This window comes from Coccinella septempunctata, chromosome 3 (assembly GCF_907165205.1).
Source record: "Coccinella septempunctata chromosome 3, icCocSept1.1, whole genome shotgun sequence".
NCBI classification, from domain to species: Eukaryota; Metazoa; Arthropoda; class Insecta; order Coleoptera; family Coccinellidae; genus Coccinella; species Coccinella septempunctata.
The window spans coordinates 33,175,067-33,188,470 of record NC_058191.1 but is presented as its reverse complement, the minus strand read 5'-3'; the positions used below and the strand labels follow the sequence as shown (position 1 = coordinate 33,188,470).

The following is a 13,404-nucleotide window of genomic DNA, read 5'->3' as shown; positions in this document are numbered from 1 at the left end:
GAAAGGTTGAGTGTGTTGAATCTTTACACTCTATAGAGTCCAAAGTGAAAAGTTGACTATTTGCTGAAATTTTCCATAATTTTTTTCCAAATAAAATCTACTGTTTTTTTTTCTATATCGAACTATCCTCATCAAAAATCAGTCATTTTCCGGACTCATCTCAAAGTACCAGGTAATAACGTACCTATCATATGTGTAGCATTAAAATTTGAAACTCTGTGTCAGGCATAAAAATTACTGATAACGAGCAATGATTTTAGTTGGCATTTCCAGAAGACTTCACTGTAAACAAAACAGACGAAATCTTCTTCGTAAACGTTCAAAATTGTGGGGGAATATGTTGTGATATGCGGTTGCTTCTGACAAGACTCCTACGCTCCATAATTAAACTAAGTTATTCCTCTTCTTGATAGATAACGTCCTATGAGTTTGAGTTGTCACGTTCTCTACTGTATCAAATCCAGATTTCTTGATATTAAGGTTGGATCACTGACGAAATTTTCAGTGTCCATCATTTTTTGCCACATCCGTTCTTAATCTAAACGAGCATCTATGTTTCTGTAAAAGTCCCTTGCAATTGAAATATAAGTACCTGATTGAAATACAATTATGTATTTGGTAATTGTAGTTCTATATCTTCCCTTAAATGTAAAAATCCTGATGTTATTGTTTGATTATGCACCATTTGAGATCTGAAGTTGCAAATTCTGACCAGTTCAACTAAGAAATCCAAATAACCATTCTTTTTCAGTTGAACTGGTCAGAATTTGCAACTTTAGGTCTCAAATAGTGCGTAACCAAAGAATAAAATCAGGATTTTTACATTTAAGGGAAGAAACGTAAGAGAAATAAAGAAATAGTGTATAACCAAAGAAAAACATCCGAAGGCCAAGGATTATAGAAGAAGAAAATGCAAGCATCTTGTAATTTTTGAAACTCGCCCAATAAGTCCTTTCTATGACAAAGGATGTCAATTTCCCTCATATATACTCCATTCACATTTATTTTAGCAGTCGGTTGGCCATGAAATGATTTTCTCAAGTTTTTGTAACTAGAACGGAGTAAGGTTGGCAGTCATGAAATGTCGTTAATGTCATAACGCCGTTGCTGGCCGTTGCCACAACATTTTTTATTACAAAAATGCCGTGTGTGCTTTTGCAATTGAAAATTTCCACGATCAGAAAGATTGTGAATGAAGAGGATGACAAAGAATTTCCTTTTATTGGGAGACCCAAAAAAGTGGTGGCATCTGAGAATTTTATGTTTGAGTGAATTAATGCGAAAAGTTTATTACAGGATTTTCGATGAATGTCATCGTAGAATAAGTTCCCGAAAACTGATTTTTCTATTTTTCATTTGATTTGTCCTATACATTGTAAATGTCTCAAGGGATCAATAAATATACAATTATTATTATGATATCAATGTATCAAGATGAACAGCCAAAAGTACGTGCCAGTTGTCCTGTTAATTGTTTATTCCTGTGAAATTTTTATTTAGAGGTTCATCTTGACTTCAAACTTCCTTTAATTCCTTCTGCTTACATTGATGCAAGATGATTTTTGTTGAAGAATTTAACATTCTTGTAATTATCTGTTAATTCTTTCGAGAGATGGTACCCATTCCCAACCACTGCATCATGCATTTCATTTTCGGGTTGATATTTTTGAAATCTACAACTGATATAACATATTCAAACTTAAGCAAAAGAAGATAAAGAACATTAATTTTCCTCCAGCTCTTGTATTTTCCATGCAAATAACTGGATTTGGTATGCCTTCAATCAGTTTATATACAGTCCCTGGCCAGTTTATTAGACGCACTGAGGATTTTTTTTATATTTACTGGTATTGCTCGAGGAAAAAGCAGAATATTTGAATTTCATTTCCACAGAATGTTAGTTTCATCTACGACTCTCATTAAATTGTTCTATTTGGCATTTATTTTTGATGTTGTAGTATTAGTACTTAAGTATGAATCAGTACTATGTCTTCCAGTGGACGTCTTGCATTCTGCAGGTTCGGACGTTATTTCGATAATCCACATATGCAATCATCATCCACGAATGCAGCAAACCGAACAATTCTGCATTGATAGTAAGAAGCTCTCATAGCTACACAGGGTGGCTCAGCAAAATATTAGAATTTCATGTTTAATCATCAATGAATCAATATTTTTTATTGAATATGATATATTATATGTGAAAACAATTCACAGATGAAGTATATGTAACATATACATTCAATTTAATAATTCAATATTGAGATTTTGCATCGAATCAATGCGTCTAATAATATGGCCAGGGACTGTAAACTTGAATTATGTTCGTCACATATTTTTCGAAGAGATTCGACATTGTGATAAAATACGTAATAACAAATAGTTTTACGTGAAACCGGCCCAAAAATGTTTTGACGAGCGTCATATCCTCACATTTTCGTACTATACAGAGTGAAATGTGTCAAATTTCCATGGCCAACCGAGTGCTAAAATAAAAGTGAATGGAGTATAATATATAATATGTTAAATAATAGATATATGATTTCCCCGCGTTCTTGCTTTCTCTTCCCGGAGGTTTTCAGACGTCATTTTAATATGTCGTTGGTCCTCGTTTATGGAGGTTTTTTGTTGAAGTAAATTTTAAGAACTATTCCCGCCTGCTTTGTGACTTGATGGTAACCCATCATATGACTTTTGGAACATGTTTGTAAGTTGAAGCCCACGTTTTTTAACCTTGAACTTATAGGTATTTATTGTACATTATTTTAGATTCTATTGGTTTCGAAAATTGCCGAAACATGTCAGGGGCGGATGGGACCACCGGGAAACCGGGAAGATTCCCGGTGGGCCGGTCGATTGTTGGGCCAGAGGGCTGGTCAGTCGGAACATATTTGACGTCGATATTTTTATTTTTACAAATATTGAAAACCAATTCAAAATGAAAGTTGGAAAACTACCAATAAATATATGTTCCAATAAGTTTTGACAATAATATTGATAAAAATAAATTCTTCCTGAACCACTGGCATAAACAGGGTGGCTTGAAATGTAATGAAATACAGTATTTGCAAAAAACTCTACTCGTGATTGTATGATTATTATGCTGAACTTGCCTTATACGAATGTTTCAAGTTGCCAGTCCATGGGACACGGGGTGTGAAAGTAAAGTTTAGTTATGTGATATTAAACCTCTGTTTTTAATATCACACCCAAACTTTATTACTTAATATTATATTATTCAACAGAAGCTTGCTCGCTATAGGAAAAACAAAATCTATGTCGGCCAACTTAGTATTTGAAGATGCATAGATTGCAATTCAATTATGTAAAACGAAAATCTCCTAAAAAAGGTTAAGGTTATTGAGAAAATATATATTTTCTGACAGGATAGGTCTCTTCTTTGAGATCTAGCTACTTATATAATCTACACTGAAACGAGTTATATAAGTATTCTTATTTCTCAACAAAAAACTCCTACAACTCAATTTTCTTGTTTCTACAGTCAAAATTATCATTATTATAAATTTTTGTGTTTTCCACATCACGAAACTAGCAACATTAGGCGTGTTTAGCTTAGTGGCCATTTAATTAGTTGGAGTGTCAATAGTTTATAGATTTTATTTAAGTTTTGAATAATATGTATGAGTGTTTCTTCAAAATTCATGTAGGTACAGTAGGTATCTTACGTAAGTGGGTCACTGGATTGCACCTTATTCGTTTAGCAAAATCTTGAAGTGAATAATTAATATGATGATATTTCAAGGTATATAAAAGTATGATATCGAAAAAACTATCTAACATAATCATGGAAAGGTATTATGGTAAAAAACTAAAAAACCATTTTTCAAATTAGTAAAAATTCTTCAGTGTCGACTGGCTTAGAAATTAATGGTACATAGAGACTATTTCTAACCTTTTTTTTTCATTTAAGATTCCACCAATTTCATTCAAAATTACCCTAAGGAAATTTGAAATCGAAATTTGGAAACTATGCATGTTGTGTATGGTTCAAAAAATACTTGATGTCAAATGTGAGAAAATTTGAAAATTTTCATTTTTTCAACCACACCTATAGACAACATAGATACATTTTCCGTTGATTCTATTTACTCAAAGTTGTTTTGGAAAGGAGTAGTCAATTTAAGGGTCGATTTATAGTCGAAAATCAGTTGGTCTTTCATATAATATTTCATTTTTGAGCAGCTCATGTTTATATAGAGCTTCCTGAAGAAAGCATATGAAAAGAAATGTTTAATTTTTTTCTTAGAAACCAGAAAGCGGACAAAAATCAAATTGAGTAGTTGTTCTATATAGGCAATAAAAAATTTTTTGGTGTTTCCCTATAATGTCTGCATGCTATCCGCCAACTAGGTGAAAACTTTCACTCAAACCAGGAAATCAAAAATTAATTTCTCGAAAGTATTATATGAATAAGAAGAAAAAATTCTCGCGAAACGATTTTTGAGGTGTTTTTAATATCCCTTGCAATTATATAGGAACATGGTCCAATTCTTTTATCGCCTTCTCGCTCCCACAAAATGTCTGCACAATTTTTTGTCAGTTTTCTGAATTGTAAAAAAACATTTGAAAATTTCTTTTAAGGTGCCATCTTTAGGGGCTGCTCATCAAAATTTTTTTTTCATGGCAACTCATGCTAGCTACTCCACTGAACCCCCACCTTAAAAGTACTTTTTTCGTTCTTGAAGTGGGCCGGTCTGGAAGAAAATTCCCGGGCCGGTTCGAGGTAGCCCATCCGCCCCTGAAACATGTCAACCTGGATAAACAACTAGAATAAATAATTGAAGAGTTATGAGACTTCTTTCAACTACACAAATCTTCAGAATAGGATTTTATGAAATTATGAAAAAATTTTAAGTTTTTTTAGGGAGGACAGTTAAATTGACTAGTCATCTCTGCCCACAGATGCGCCATGAAATTAATGACACACAACACCATTATAATTGCTTGTTAATGGTGGGTATTCTATTTATATCGAACCGGACCTGTAGTTTATGATTTGTATTTTGTGCAATAAGTAATATGGGACAAAGTACACAAGTAAAGCGGACACAACACTAATTCATAATAATAATCCTAAAATAATGAAAGAAAACAAGGAATTTCTCGGACCTTGTACCAAAAGTAAACAAAGCTTCCGTTGGTTTGGTAGTGATGTGGACAAATTGAACCACGATGAGTTTATGTCGATGGTGAAACCCTAATGAAAACAATATCCCGTTCCCGGTTATTCGCTTTGAAAAGTTAACATAAACCCAGAGTGGTGATAAACAACCAGGTATATTTCTTGAACCAACAATCGTCGTGGGTCTAACGTCAGATAATTTTCCCTTGAACATGGCGAACACACTGCTCATCAGATATTTCACGAAATTTCCGTTCTGTCAGTTTCTTGGATATTGTTACTTCGGAGAGGTGGAACCGGGTTTCTTATTAAACTCCGAGAACTCTCTTATAGTCCCGAATGCCCCTCTTCACCGCACTCTACTTCGGGGGATAATGGATAGGATAATAACAGTGTTGAGTTATAAGTACTTCGCCACTATAATGCGCGATGTTAAAAGATATCGGACCATTCATTGGTTTTGGATCGCCTTGTTGATTTTGTTTACTCAGCTCTCGAAATAACGGAAGAAAGCGAAACTTGGAAGAGATATCAGGGACGGAGTTAACTCTGTAGGATAGTGAAGAGAAGAGCATGAACAGAACTGCCAAGCTTAATTTTGGAAAAAATGTATTCCAATATAACTCTACGATCCCTATTTGCCAAGATAATATGCAGGGTGGTCCAGATCGTAACCAAGAAATTTTAACCACGTATTCTACATCAAAAATGAGCCCTAGTTTGTCATATAAACATTTGTCGAGAAATGTTTCCTCTCCGAGATACGGGGTGTTAAAATTATAGGAAAAAAAAATGTTTTTTATTAATAACTCTCACACTGCTTGAAATATTTTTATGAAATTTGAGAAATAAGTTTTCAGCGTCAAGGAGCACTTTTTGCGTAATATGATTTCTTTTTTATTCTACCAGTGGCGTCCGTACTGCAGCGAGACTGAATATTTTCAGATAAAAAATATGATACGCCACTGGTTTTTCCGACAATAAAAATGTCTATTCAAATCCTTATTTAATTTGGAGCAAATTCGGTCTCTTGACTTTTTCTGTACGAGGCACCGTTTCCGGTTAAAAACACATTCTTATGCATAAAGAAATCGCCAAAATTTGATATAGCAAAAATAGTCTTAATATTATTATGTACCTACCATATCAAATTTTGGCGTTTTCTTCATGCCTGAAAATGTGTTTTATTTTTTTAACCGGAAACGGTGCCTCGTACAGCAAAAAGTCAAGAGACCGAATTTGCTCCAAATTAAATAAGGATTTGAATAGTAATTTTTACTGTCGAAAAAATCAGTGGCGTATCATTTTTTTATCTGAAAATATTCAGTCTCGCTGCAGTACGGACGCCACTGGTAGAATAAAAAAAAATGATATTATGCAAAAAGTGCTCCTTGACGCTCAAAACCTATTTCTCAAATTTCATAAAAATATTTCAAGCAGTGTGAGAGTTATTAATAAAAAACTTTTTTTTTCTATAATTTTAACACCCCGTATCTCGGAGAGGAAACATTTCTCGACATATGTTTATATGACAAACTAGGGCTTATTTTTGATGTAGAATACGTGGTTAAAATTTCTTGGTTACGATCTGGACCACCCAGTATAATATTCCACTGAATTTCATTTTAGCAAGTTAATTTTTCAGCGATAAAATTTTGACAAGATAGCTTCGTAAATGCATGTTTGTCAAATATAACTGTACGACTTATTTTCTCGTGAAATAGTCATGTGGAATACCACTCGAGATGAAATTTAAGCAGATAAAATTTCTCTCTCTGGTAATATTCAAAAGCAACAGCTCATGATATTTTTTTCGACTGACTTATATCGACAATTTATTTTGGATATTTGTTTTTCAACTGGTATTATTTTACTGGTTTCAGTTGCTGATATGGACAAACCAAAAAATGAGAAGCACTAGAAATTGTAAAAAAATTGCATGTAAAATAAGGGAAAAAACTGTAACAATATTAAAAAAAAACAATATCAATCGTTCCAAAAATGTTCGATTGACAAAAAATTGCCGAATTTTCTCGGTGACTATTCGTTGTCACTTAAAAAGAACGAATAGAAACGGAAAAACAGAAAAACACTGTTTTTTTCTGATACAATTGATTCGAAGTGAAATAGTAGCATATTGTTCTTGGATTTCTGTATTATTTGCGCTGCATCTTCAACACAAAAATTAAGATCAGTTTGTTTTGAAATTATGGCTCTCTAATGAAGGTATGCAATTAACAAAATTCAATATACCTATGTACCTACTTCAATAAAAAATGAAACTTTTCACGAAATTTTCACAGTTCATATATTTTCACTGAAACCAAATTCAAACAAATTAAACCTGGAAAATTTGATGACTTTGGTTGAATGGATCATTTGTATGTAACTCTCTGGAACCATAAACACAATTCCAGAGAGCAATTTTCTAATTATTTATCGTCCCTGATTGCAATTTATCATGAACCTCAATGATATTTCAAAACATTTCAGATTATTGGAGATATTATGTAAACGCAAATATAACAGATATAATTGCAAGAGAAATATCACCAAATTTTTTTTTCGCTTCCATAGAACGACTGCTCAATTTTATTTCTGTCAGTTTTCTGGTTCATAAGAAGAAAATTAAAAACTTATGACATCTTTAGGGAGCAGGAACTACTCAAAAAAAAAATTTTATCAATATATTTCTAGACAAGAAATCATTCCTTTAATTTTTTTTTGCAACTCTTTATATACAACCCAGTAAATTCTCCTGGATGAGTTGTCGAGATACCTTGAATAAAAAACAAAATTCAGAAAAGGTTTTTCGGACTCATATTAGGTATTATAGATAATTCTTCTTATAATTAAGATGTATACCTATTCATATAAGAACGCCTGTTAAGTTTTCGATAGGAATTGAATTGTGAGAACGAAACTTTTTATTTGTAATTCAAGCAGTTTGATATATCTTGATTTCTTAGACGCTGCTTTGAAATCATAAACATGGTTTAGTTCAAATCCTCTAAAAATTTGAATGATTAACAATTTGAAAAATTAATAAAGAATATAATCAATAATTTCAGTAACTACCAAGAAGTTTTTCTTTACCTTGATATTATTTTATTCTTCTTTTTATATTAGTCCTTTTATATCACCTGCAGGTCTTTGGTCAACTTTAAATATCAGAATTGCTGCAAGCCTCAATAAGCAATATTATTATCACTAAATACTGCTCCAAACATTTTTGATCCAGTCAATAGTTTTCGAAATCATTGAATTTGATTAAAATTCAAATTTCCTATATTTTCAAAAGTGAGATCATTCTGTACTTTCTTGTTAGAACTGATTGATGTGTTCAGTTCTGTACTGTTTGTTAATATGCCTCAATATTCTTCAATATATAAACTTTTTGGTGAGGTATCTAAATGCGATTGAAAAAGCCGCAAGTTGGACTTTTTCGAGTTGGAAATAGTGACATTTTCTCAAAATAAACAATTTCAAGGAAACCCGACGTGGAGAACTCATTGCCATCCCCCATTGAGTAACTTTCTCTGCCGCAAATCAAATTTGAAGTTCGCAAACTTACTTAGATTGAAGGCCATACACGTATCGGTGCGCTGTTTCGTTCGGATAATGCCCGAAAATCCGCATCCAGTATTGGGAGCGCTGCCACGGAAACTGGAGGCTGCTCAAGTTTCCCCTAACAGAAATTTTCCGGACACGCGGCGCATGTACAGTTCTTCTTTCACACCACCTCCTTCTATGAATGGCCGTTAATTGCAGAGAAGACGCTCTCTGCTCTTGGACAGTCTGGGAGTTAATCAGATGATACGACAGCAGAGCGGCGCTTGTTATCAGACATCTAACCGCTAATGCTGCTCTTCCTCCTTGGGACCTTTCATCACCCGTACCATGAATAACACACTAATAGGCGAAATGTTTCTTCAAGCTGCTTTAGCCTTCTCGAGTGTCCTCCAAGAGTTTCGCTCCGATACTTTCTTTTCTGTTAACCCGGAGAACATTTCAGCGGCATACTTAGTCGTTAGCAGTCGAAGCAGTCAACTGCGAAATTTCGAAGATGTTGAATACTAAGCAACTGAATTTGTGTTTCAGATTGTAAGTTGAACTGAACTGAGAGTCCAATAAAGTGATACAGCTAAAACACTAATTTAAGTTATACAAGATTGTTCCGAAATTAATGCATTAAAATGGTTTTCGAGAAAAAATAAGGGAAGCCCTATTTTTAATTTCTGCTAGGAGGCCCTCCTCTTTCGAAGTTACAACCCTCTGAATTACGCCCTAAAAATTGTCGTTTCTTTTCATCTCAGAATCAGGTCATACAAATGTGACTGAAATTCTACACTGGAGTTTTATGATATGCGAAATATCAAAGTCGTCCTTGTTTTGACGATGGACCCCCTTGAAACCCTTTCTTGTAGGCGTATTTAAATTCCTTGTTGTAGACAAATGAAATAATTGACAGGAAAGGTTGGACAAATATGGACCTACGATGCACAAACGACAATGAAATTTTGGTTTTAAAATTCGCATTTGGTGCTGTCAATTTTTGTGAATGAAAAGTTAGTAGACTTTTGTTTGTTTACATTGACGATCATAGTATATTTTTGTGTTGTTAATATGAGTTTTCATGAAAAATTAGTCTCATATGTCATCATATGTTGAACATATCTTCATCTATCTCTTGATGATGAAGGAAGGAAGCTTTGTGAAGTTTTCATAATTTGAATCCTTTGTGCAAATTTTCGAATCCTACGACTTTCTTGTGAAGGTGTCAATTTTCACTATTTTCCACTATGAAATGAACGTTTAGTCAATGCTTAAGGACGTTTGTATCTTGTACTTATAGTATGGTGAAGTTTTTGTACATTTCAAATCAGTTACGAAGATTAGGAGGTGAATTAACTATCCTGGATATACCTATAATTTTAACCTCAAAACGAAAGGAGTTGCACAGACAAAAAATCTGTTTCCCCCAGTGAGACCTTTTCTATCAAGCAAGTTGATTGAATTTCGATAACATTCACACAAAGTCGAATTAGAAAACCATTTATAATTTCCAGTACAAATTGGACAAGTTTTCTTTGCATCAGTGTTCAATCAATTTTAGCCATATTTAGGCTGATGAAGAAGAGAAGATATCATAATAGTTTCGGCTCTCATATAATCAATGTCCTTCTATTATGATCGTGTGAAGTACTGTAAGGAGCCAAGAAGTTCTGATTTTAAAAATTTTAATCTGTTTTATCAGCTGATTCAGAACATTTTTCACACTTCATGACATTTTTTGATCTGAAATTGATAATATTAATACCTACACTTGAATCCAGTTTCGGCAAACAATCTCCAAAATTGAGAAAAAACAACTCGTGTTGTTTGTCATTCGATAGTATTTGGTCTACACTATCGTGGTTTGACGTGTTATTCACTAGTTGTGGGACACCCTGTATACTCATTATCTTTGGATGGTGTGGCGGCAAGAACAACTCTGATAGGGGACAAAATAGATGACTTTCACTGTGGAATATTAGTTCTTAAACAATCTTTATTTGAATATATCTCTTTTACATGTTCTTTTTCTTGTAATCTTCTATTCAGCTGGCTAATGTTTCTAATCAGATAACACAATACGTGCAGCTCCTTTTTCAGGTATACCCTTATGTTATAGAACAGAATTGCATTAAATTAGTTGGTTTCGAACAAGGTGTTAAGATCGTAGAATTCACTGAAATTGAAAAAATTTTGGAATGCTTCTCAAGAAAGTACAGTTTGTTCGAGGGAAAACAAGCAAAACTGCTCCTGCCTCTTGGGTAGGTAAGCAAAGATAGCCCTTGATGGTGTTATTGCTTTATTTAAGATCTATTTATTGCTAATATCGATTGAAATAGAATCTGGGAGGATTTTCTGAAACTTTTTAGGGTTTTCACTGCCAATCTCTGGAACAAAATCAATTAAAAAATTGAAATAACCGATTTGCGTAAATTCTTACACTTATTGGTAAGGAGCAAATCAAGTAGAAAAATGTTTTGCCTGACAATGAACTGATCACAGATCGTAGATCATGTTTGTTCTAATACAGGAGACCACATGATGGATTGGATTAACAGTAAAATTTTAATGACAGAACCGGATTATTATAAACGAAAGAGCCCACGTGTATCTTGTTGAATCAAAATAATAATTTGGCACATTGTTCGGTAAGAATAATAGATGATATTTGAATTAATTTGCTGAAGGGGGAACTGTCATACGGCAATTTCATAATTAAATGAATCAACGTTTCTATGTATTGACAAATTATGTCAAATAAAAGCTACAATTCAAAAGATTTTCAGAAATTGACCTTCGTCTGATGAAGGAGTCTGATATAGACTCCGAAACGTTACTATACATAATTATAATGTCAAAGTTCCTTTTTTTCAGATCATTGTCAGGCAACAATTTTTTATATTTGATTTGCGAGTGACAAATTAGTGCAAGAATTTACGTAGGAGAAAATCGATTATTTCAATTTCTTAATTGCTTTTGTTCCAGAGATTGGGAGTGAAAACTATTTATTGCCCATTTCGAAAAAAAATCTTTGACTTCGTGATAATGCTACTGATGTAACACGACACTAACTTTGAAATTTATTTTTTCGAAGATCACTCGTCTGTTTTCGACGATGATGAACTTATTTATTTCGCAAAATTCAACCTAGCAAAATAACGTTTAGGAGCGACCTACCACAGAAATATATCCCGTCCCATATTTCCAATTTTTCAATTCTCAGTTCTCCCCCTCTGTATACGTCCATGAATCTCATTTAACATCTCCAGTTTCCTCTGCTCACCTTGACCCGGAGTAAGTGTATATAAAGAGTCACATTTTTCAAGTGTAACCAAATGGCTAGGATAAGTCGCAAAAGATGCCATTTCATCCCCTCTGAAGACCTATAAACACCCTCCTCTTGAAAACTCTCAACGCATTTTCACACCGTCGATTTACACTACCGCCATCTCGGAAAGCACAATGTTGATATTCGTCTTCATACACCTGCCTCGCGCTACGGATGTCAGATATACCGCAGCCTCCTAAAGTACTCTGGGTTGTGGATAGACCGACTGCGAAACGAATATGATATCGTATAGTCATATTTCGGAAATGACTGCAACGGAAGTAAGACAAGTACATGCGAAGTCCATTATTATTAGCGGATTTCTGTTATTCAATTTCAATCAGTATTTGATTTATTCCCAAATGATTAGTTGTCGAATGGTTCGAAAATTCAATCCTGAGACTGTCAAATAACGTCAGTTTTGAATAGACTCTTTCGAATTCGTAAATATTGGATTGTAATGCGACGGAAAATTGAATCACGTCAATTTATTAGTGAGCATTTGGATTTTAGTGCGAATCCATAAATGAAGAAGCATTTCAAAAGTTGTTTGAATAGGTTGTTTTCAACGGTGCAGTTCGATATATATAATAAATCACTCTTTGTGATTTATTCATTAATTCGTTGGTTCAGAATTCAGGATGAGAAAAATAAGAAATTAGCAAACACGTTCAACTAAAAAACCACCGATGGAAAATAGAATTGATAACTCTATGCTTTATAACTTACTCTTGTCGGAAAATAAGGCTTCTAAAAGTTCAGAAAGTTAATGGGGTAAACAGTCAAAATTATCGGAATGCTTGTTGAACACGCAACATATTATTGTAATTGCTGTTTCTGTCCAGATTAATTAATATTAATAAATACCACCATGGAGTCTGTTCGTTATTCAGCATAGGTATACAGGGTGAGTCTTTGACTCCTACAATAAATATATCAACAGTTGATTCTGGAGAAACACTTTTTTCCTATACCATTTTTTCCGACTCGGATCTGATAGAAAGATACAGACACTTAAAGTTTTCGCAATGAGCTGTGCCACTCCTGAAAAAACTTATTACCTTATCACCTTCAGAATAACTAGCTTCATCTATGACAAGATTTTAAGAGTTAGGTTCTTCGAATTTTTGGTATTTTCATAGTAGGAAATGGTCAAAATGAGAAAACTGGAAGATGTGGATGATATCTTGTATTCTAAAAAGATTCATCAAATAAATGAAAAACTATATCCCGAAACTCACTTAATTCGATAAAAGCGTTTGTGAGATAAAGGAATAAGAACATTTTTTCATGGTTTTTCAACAGCCTGTAACTTTCAAACTGAGCCAATTCGGGAAAAATGATAACGGAAAAGAGAGTTTCCTTTGACCTCAAGAAT

The 13,404-nt window shown here is 33.5% G+C and overlaps 1 protein-coding gene across 1 annotated transcript in view; it reads right to left on the bottom strand.

Annotated features, from left to right (window-relative positions):
• Positions 1 to 7,551, bottom strand: part of LOC123310112 (lachesin-like) — a 137,371-nt gene extending 129,820 nt beyond the window's left edge. The window contains exon 1 of the mRNA XM_044893501.1: positions 7,409 to 7,551. The gene's annotated coding sequence lies outside the window, so the exon portion shown is untranslated. The remainder of the gene's footprint in view (positions 1 to 7,408) is intronic.
• Between the last annotated feature and the right edge of the window lie 5,853 nt (positions 7,552 to 13,404).